We start from the raw sequence: 9,219 nt of genomic DNA, 5'->3' as shown, positions 1-9,219 counted from the left end.
ATCGTTTTAAGTTAGGCATAAAAAAATTGTTTGGTTAGGGTTACATCCTTTTCATAAATAGGTAGGGTAGGTAGGCTTTTAATTTTTATTATTTTTATACGCCCATCTTACGATGGCCGTATTATGGGAACACCCATGGCGGGCGGGCGGCGGGCGGGCGGGCGGCTCCACAATGTTGTCCGCTCTCTAACTTGAACATTTCTCATCCAATTTCCACCAAACTTCATGAAAGTGTTTGTTGGTGAAATATCTAGGTCAAATTAGATAACCAGCCAAATCGCTCTAGGCACTCCAGAGTTATGGCCCCCTGAATTTGTCAAAATTGGGCGGGCGGCTCCACAATGTTGTCCGCTCTCTAACTTGAACATTTCTCATCCAATTTCCACCAAACTTCATGAAAGTGTTTGTTGGTGAAATATCTAGGTCAAGTTCGATAACCAGCCAAATCGCTCTAGGCACTCCAGAGTTATGGCCCCCTGAATTTGTCTAAATTGGCCATTTTAGCTTTGTCCGCTCTCTAACTTGATCATTTCTCAACCAATTTCCACCAAACGTCATGAAAGTGTTTGTTGGTGAAATATCTAGGTCAAGTTCAATAACCAGCCAAATCGCTCTAGGCACTCCAGAGTTATGGCCCCCTGAATTTGTCAAAATTGTCCATTTTAGCTTTATCCGCTCTCTAACTTGAACATTTCTCATCCAATTTCCACCAAACTTCATGAAAGTGTTTGTTGGTGAAATATCTAGGTCAAGTTCGATAACCAGCCTAATCGCTTTAGGCACTCCAGAGTTATGGCCCCCTGAATTTATCAAAATTGGCCATTTTAGCTTTGTCTACTCTCAAACTTGAACAGTTTTTATCCGAATTTCACCAAACTTGCTACTATAAATGTTTGTTGGTATATATTCTTGGCAAAGTTCTATAACCAGCCAGGCTCTTCAGGATTATGGCCCTTGAATTGGTCAAAATTTGCCATTTTTGCTTTGTCCACTGTCTAATTTGAACAGTTATCATCTGATCTTCACCAAACTTGCTGAAAATATTTGTTGGTAAAATAAATCGGTCAAGTATGATAATCAGCCAAATGCCCCGAAGCACTTCAGGATTACTGCCCTTGCCATTTAAGCTTTGTCTACTCTCCAACTTGAACAATTCTCATCTGACCTTCACCAAACTTGCTGAAAATGTTTGTAGCTATAAAATCTTTACCAAGAATGTTTGCTGGTATAAATGCTTTGCCAAGTACACACTGATTGTCTCCTGGGTACGATTAAGGATGAATCATCTCTTGGAGACGATTTTTACCATAGTTTGACAGAACAATTGCTATAGATAACTGAAGAATGTGCCATAGTTCCCTGAAATACAGAAGTACAAAATACAATTTTGCATGAAACCCTCAGTAAATATCAAGGGCTTGGTCCCCAAAGGTTCTAAGTGCCTATGAAAATTATAGACATTTTAGCACCTTTTGACTCGAAACCCTCGAATTAAAATATTTTTTTTTCTACTGTTAATGCCATATTGTGCCAAATCATTTGCTTCTTGAAAAGCTTGCTTTTCAAAGGGCCAATGTGACAGTAAGTTGTCTTAGAATCCAAGAAATTATTGATGGGCGTATTTTGTGAGTGTCACTCTTGTTTTTATTAGGCGTTATATAAGAATATCATTTTCATCATTGGAGAATGTTGTTAAAGTTATCTTCTGTATCAGCATTTAAGCATTTAAACTACATATTGAAAAGCAATTAAAAAAAAAAACGAAAAAAAAATAAAAAAACATTTTTTTTTTTTTTTTTTTCATTTTTTTTTTTCAAACTGACTATAAAACGGTAGGGTCGGCGCCTCTTCCGTAGGTAGGGTCGGTAACCCGAACCAAATGTTTTTTGTTTTTTTTAGGCATTATTGTTATTTTTTCTCCAGTTGGTAGATCTAAGAGCGTAGTGAGAAAAATTAAACTCAATGTAAACGCCGTAGACGCAAAATACCTGGCTCAAAGATGCAGTGGCCCGTTATATACACGTTAAAACCGGTATTCATGTCGATAGAAACAGTATACGACGAAAATGCTTCAAAATGCGAATTATCACAAGCGCTAGTCAGACATTGTTCTGTCAAAATGACATAGTACCCGGCTCGCCTTAATCGATTAGCGAAAGCGGCCGAAGAGCGGGAACAACCGGAACACTCAACTCTTTTCCGATGGTTCCCGTCCTTCGGCCACTGCATCTTTGAGCCAGGTATTTTGTTTGTAGCTTACGAAGAAGTTATAATTTTCAACGAGAATTGGTCTTTGTTAACATTTAACAGTATAGGGTATTTTTGAATGTTGTCAAATCTCATTTTATGTTTATGGCAATGTATTATTTTGATAATAATTATAGATGTTCAAGTATGTATAAAAATAAAAAGTTTTGGCTAGTTGAAATTATTTATTGTGACTTAAATGAGCCTTTGTCATCAAGTCGCTGTGCCGATAACCATTGCGTTCGCAATGCGACCTCTGTGCGCGTCCGCGGCGAGAGAACTAAATACGCTGCTACGGCGACCTCACAGCGATCCCACTGCGCTCTTATAGGAATGCCGAGCGACGCCGTTTGTTTTGGGCAAGCTCAAAGTGCGCGCCGTCGCTCGGCGTTCAATGCGATCCCACCGCGTTCACTTGCGATGCCAACCGCGTTGCCACGGTGATGCTACGCGCAGATCGGCGTTCATGATTTTTCGTGAACGCCATGGGAACGCGGCCCTAGTGTGACGGGGATTAAAGGAGCACATATCAATGTGGCGATTGGCATCCGCGGATCCATACATAGTTCGTATTGTTAAAAAAGGATTTAAATTGCCTTTTAAAGCCTTTCCGAAAGCAAAAAGTTTGAAAAACCTCAACTCCGCTACGGAAAATCCTGATTTCGTATAAGATGAAATTGTGCATGTACAGTCGAAACTCGCTGTGCTGAACTTTTTTTTATCTCGATGCTCTGTTTATGTCGAACGTTTTTCGAATGTGTTGGGTGTAATCATACACTTTTTGTATTTCGGTTTTATCGACATACCGAGTTTTGACTGTACATAGAGTAGATACTGTGGTAAATCAACTCACAGTGGCTTTTGGAAAAAAAACACAAGCTTAGTCCTGGATTGTAGACACATAAATCCACCTTTGCATCTTTCAAGGTAACATATGAAGTTATAAAGGTTGCAGAATGTTTGTTTAAGCCAGGATCACATGTATTTACATACGATCTTTAAAATGCATATCATAATATCGATAGTTTTCTAACCCCATAGATCTTTTCTGGGGGTTTCATGGGAAGCCGAAGGGCAGAAGTATTTTGTATTTGCTTCTCTTCCATTTCGGAATCAAAACGGCAGGGCATATCTTTACTTAGACATTTCGTGTTGTAGTTAAATATCACCGTACATATATATATATCTGTACAAACGGACATACTATTGTGAGGTTTCTAGATGACGGTATTGAAGATAGTATCTATTATACTGACGCTCTAAAATCAAGTCAAGAGGTAAAAAAATTACTTTTGTTAAGTTTTGTATTTTTCTTGGCGTCTGAGAAATGCAAGTGGGTACCATGCAATGTAACAGAATGGCGAGGGTACGTGTTTGATTTTGAAAGAAACTATTTTAACATAAAGGAATACAGGCTCTGCAGATTTGAGAGGGTTCATAAACAGGTTTTGAGCCAGGTAAAGACGGATAATTTATTTCTATTTCCAGTTAGGTATTTGGCGCCAAAAGTATAAACGGGTCTCATAATCAGAGCGTGTTTTCTTATGTTTTGATAAAGGGACTAAGACACCAGATGATACAACTGCGAGAAAAAAAGAAATTTGTCAAAAGCAAATAACATAAAATTGATATCGTTATGTACAATGCATTGATTGATGTATGTAAATTTACTGGGTTTGTCTACCACGCCAATTCCAGTAAATTTAAAAATAGCGTCGGAAAATGTATCTAATATAAGTACCCAGCAAACATGACCATATCGGGCCGATGTCGGCTGAATATCGGCATATCGGCTAGTGTTTGCCGACATCGGCCCGATATGGGCATATTGACTAAGAAATTGTATGCGTAATAATATTATATGATTTAAATTTGAATGTTTAAACATAATAACAAACAATAGCTTTTATTTATTCATGGACAAAAAACTTTTTATAAATATGTCAATATCGGGCCGATATTGGCCCGATGTATACGTGGGATTGCTTCAAGGGAGGGCAATGCATATGTTGCAACTTTCACTAGCACTTCATTCCCCTGGCGATTAAACATTATCATTTAATAATAAGACCAATTTAAGTGTATATGGTTATGTTTAATTAATTCTGAAATTAAAAGATTTAGTTAATGTTCATTTGATTTTTATCTAAGAAATTATTTAGTTTTATATTTACTGCGGTTTTGGTGCCATTTCAAAGAGAAGATGAAGGTCAAATCATGTTTTTTTATCAATGGTAAGTACTGTTTGAATAGTTGTTGAGCTCATGAATACAAGGAATTATTATAGTACTATTCTGTTTATCTATAGTATTATTTTCGAAAGTAATAAATACTTTTATTTCGAGTAAATATGTTTAAAAGGAATTCGTGTAATATATTTTTGCGACTTATTATCTTTTTTGTTTTATGAGTTTGATTAAAATCAACATTTAGGTAGCATGTGCACACAAAAGCTAAGTATAACATTGATGATTTTGTTGTGTTTGAATGATTAATTTATCTGCTTCCATTGTAGACAAATTTAAAAAGCACATTTTGTTCAACACCACCAAGGCATTTGAAGGCGTAAGTGGCAATGGCAGGACTGTTCTGCAAGCATCACACCAGTTACTACAAGATGCCCTTACATTTGGACCATCTCTACAGGTATACACCATTCTTAACCTTTGTTTACAAGTATAGTTCAAGTATATAATCCCCAAGAAAGATGCGAAGGGATGTAAGATAATTTTATACAAACAACAGAAAAATAATTCACATTTAACAAAATCCCAATTAAAAATGAAGAATATCAAATTCCTTGTAAATGCATTTTGTAAATACACATATCCTGAAAAAAACCGTATCTCTACCTATGTATTAAAAGTACATGCACTTATTCCAGAGGCTGTAGTGAATTATCGTCGTTTCTCACAGGACAGGTACAAGAGACATATACCATCTGGATGGGGAGAGCATCGGACAGAGATGGTGAAAGGGAAATGAGGCAGGCACAGATGTTGCATACTTAAAACACCGGGATGAAAAAACAAAACAATATTAACAATATTATGTTAAAAACCCTTAACGTTTAATGCAAATGCAGGAGCTTTACCTTAAGTATTGTTCAATGAAATAACTCTTATTTCTAGTCTTATTTTCTTTGTTTATTTATACAGTGACAGTCTGTGTGTATTATGGCATGTCTATGTATTATAATTCATACATTTTGATAATACTGTTCAGAGGTATTATCCACATTCTGTGATAATATTTAAAGGACTAATAATAATAAAACATTGTAAGATCAAATGGCTTATTTTTTATGTATGAATTTGTCAGTATATAATATGCCTGTAGGTTTACGGTAGATTTTCTCTGCATTATTTTTTTTCTCTCTGAAGACAAACCAAGACAAAATCTTGTGTTTAACTATCATGTTCTGTTGTCATTGAGCATGACATGACAATCCAGCTCTATGAGAATATGGACGAAATAGGATCTCTGCATCATGCTGGCTAAATGTCGGCTATTAAAAATATGCCGACATCGGCCCGATGTCGAGCCGTGTTGCACATCCGACATCGGCCCGATGTAAATGCCGATGAAGTGTTCCATATCGTCGGGCCGATAAAAATGTTTGCTTGGTATGTGTCTTTCACATGCTAAACATACACACTATTAACTAGGAAATCACTATTGTAAAACGGGTAAACCCAGCTGAGACAGCGGCAAAATAATGTTGTAATCATGTCATATGTATAATCGGCCTCATACTAGGTCGTATTGTGACGTATATGTAAGTATCATACAGGGGATATCGCAGTTTCAAATCAGCTCGTTTCTAGCGAAATATACATCAAAGATATACATGAAAATGAGATAAGGGGGCTATATATTTCACATTTACTGACACCTCTAAATTTATTCTCTGCTCTGATTGTAAAGTCACTCATCACAACCACTTACTCGGCTGTGTGAAGTATTCACTTCAGCTGAACAGCTCCTGCTCAGTTAGGCTACCGATCTCCTCTGAACGTGCACAATATAGGTTCACATTTGATAGATGCCATTTTTCTTTTTAGTTCATTAATTATTATGTTGTACGCATTTGACTTTATAGATCACAACAACAAGCTAAAATACAGTTAAAATACTAGCCTTTATAAATGGGCGTTTCAATTAGGCCGAAAATGGTTTGATTAGGGTTACATCTTTTTCAAAAACCTTCGTATTGTTACTAGAGTTTGATGAGGTGATTAGTTTCATGAACACTTCGGCAAACCTGTTTTCAAAATAATCTTTTGACAGTGCTCCATCAGGCGGCCGTTTTGTGAAAAGGTTTGTCGAAGTGTTTTAAGAAACTAAACTCTCAATCAAACTCTGACAAAAAAGACCGAAGATGGGGCTCCGTAAGCGGCATAGACTGCGCTAGTTCATTTAAAATGGTAAATAAATAGTAAAGTCATCTTTGTTTTCTCTGCATTGGAAGCAAAATGTTGCTTTCGTGCACCAGTCAATTGTAACCACGGCCCCCAGGTCCGCGGAATAGCGGGGACTTTGACTTTCGGTCCAGCAAAGCCCTGGCAACTCTAGGTAAGGCCACTTTCCCGCTATATTTGGCGTGAATGCAAAACCACCGCATTCACCCGGCCACCTGGAAGGTAAAAACACGGCCCTTTTTCCCGGCTATCCCCGGTATACCGCCGGCCCTGGTGGGTGGGGGGGGGGCGTGGGCTTGGTTACAATTGACTTGTGCAGACAGACGTAGCATTTATGACGTAATTTATCACGTGGTATATTACGTGGTATTTTTATATTTTAAGTTCAAATTTGACTTTTTATGCATTTTTCTTAAACCGTTAGTAACGCTTTTAGCCATAAAACATGATTTTTCGACCGGAAATATGAAAATCTGCGCTCTGATTTTTTTAGCAGTCTCTTATCACTGGTTTGCAGACATTTACGCACAAATTTGCTCATTCCAAGACACAAAAAAAAGATGTAAAAAGGTAAATCGGTGTGAGTGCAGCTTTAAGCTGTTTCATATTTTAAACGAATTTAAAAGCTCAGGATATTATATATTATATGAGTCGGGTTATCAGCACACAACAATAACAACAAACCGCAGATATAGAATCTGGAGCAGACATATGGCAAACAAGTTTTACGGCAAATTTGAGAACAAACCGTTTGAAAACAAACCGTTCCCGTAATCATTTAGTTCATCTTTCGTATGAAAGGGTGCATTATTGGTGCATACCCATTTCTATGTAATCTGATCACAAACAAATGGTGTTTTGTGTTCTTAGAACCTTCGGTAAATCCAGCGTGAACGATATTTAGAGAGTTGAAATTTATTTGTAGTAAAAGTATACGCGTACTTGGAAATGTACTTGTTCAGACCTTGATTATTAGAAATAGATTGAAAGTTGTACTGAATACAAGTGCAAGGCATATCAGACCATTTTATTTTCGTTATTACCCAATTCTGTCCGAAAGGCTCTTTGAGTGTTTTCAAGCCGACATAAACTAATGGTTATTCCAGACGGGTAGACTGTTTAAGTTCAAATGTTTTATGAGCGCAGGTTTAGGTTCCTTTCGTACGATATATTAATGGCATCATGGTACACACAGGCTAAATTCAACTCAGGAGGCACTGTCTAATTCATTGAATTTAATCTGGAATTGAGGTTTTGTCAAAGGCTTCAATGTGCTCAGAGGCTTAATTCAAGTTATGAAGACATTGCACAATTTATTAATACATTCTGGAAGAAGTGTATTGTCATGATGTTTGAGGCACCAGCCGCTGTTGCTGCGGCGTAGTATATTCTTTTAAGACCAAAGCTATAGCACAGAGCCCGTATATCACAAACCGCCGTAATCGTATTAAATAAGGAAATATTTGAGGCAGGTAGACGCTTCCTACCGATTTAAGTTTAAATCTCATCCGACCAACCTTAAGGTCAGTTCTAATTCTAATTAATCTGAGGATATATTTATAAATACTAGTTCTGCATTCTAAAACATATTGGGTATCAAATAAAAATATTGAAGTGTTCTTGCATTGTGAAAACCGATAAACACCCTCATGTGAATATCATGAAGGCAACAGACATGAAAGTATTAACTACGAAAAATAACAATCGAAATTTAGATAAAAAGGTAAAACTTAATTCACATTTAATTAAATTTCTAGAGATGCATACCCATTTTCTATGTCAACGTATTACACTCAAATACTTTCTTATAGTTTTTAGAAGCTTGAAGTTTCAGTTTTACCGACTAGTTCGACTAGTAAACGTTCAAACAAATTATGTAGCTAGAACGAGCAAGTTGGCCAAGTTAAGAATGTAGAAAATGGGAAAGGTATATATTGTCAAAGCTTTCATGTAGTTGTCGACACCGGCAGCAATGCGTTCGTAATATACTGGTGATGACATTTCAATCCACTGCCTTTGCTGCAAGCTATATTTCGCTCCATCCGCTGTGATGCTGTCTATCTGTATTCACTCGACCTGCTGTGCTGCTGCTTATATTCCGCTCTACTTGCTGTGCTGCTGCCTACATTTCGATCTACTCGCTGGGCTGTTGTCTATATTTCGCTCAACTCGCTGTGCTTCAGCCTAAATTTCGATCTACTCGCTGTGCTGTTGTCTATAATTCGCTATACTCGCTGTGCTGCAGCCTATATTTCGATCAAATCGCTGTGCTTCAGCCTAAATTTCGATCTACTCGCTGTGTTGTTGTCTATAATTCGCTATACTCGCTGTGCTGCAGCCTATATTTCGATCAAATCGCTGTGCTTCAGCCTAAATTTCGATCTACTCGCTGTGTTGTTGTCTATATTTCGCTACACTCGCTGTGCTGCAGCCTATATTCCGATCGAATAGCTGTGCTGTTACCTATATTTCGATCTACTCGCTGTGCTATTACCTATATTTTGATCTGCTCGCTGTGCTGTTACCTATATTTCGATCTACTCGCTGTGCT

This window comes from Mya arenaria, chromosome 8 (assembly GCF_026914265.1).
Source record: "Mya arenaria isolate MELC-2E11 chromosome 8, ASM2691426v1".
Classification (NCBI taxonomy): domain Eukaryota; kingdom Metazoa; phylum Mollusca; class Bivalvia; order Myida; family Myidae; genus Mya; species Mya arenaria.
This window is presented reverse-complemented; position numbering follows the sequence as displayed.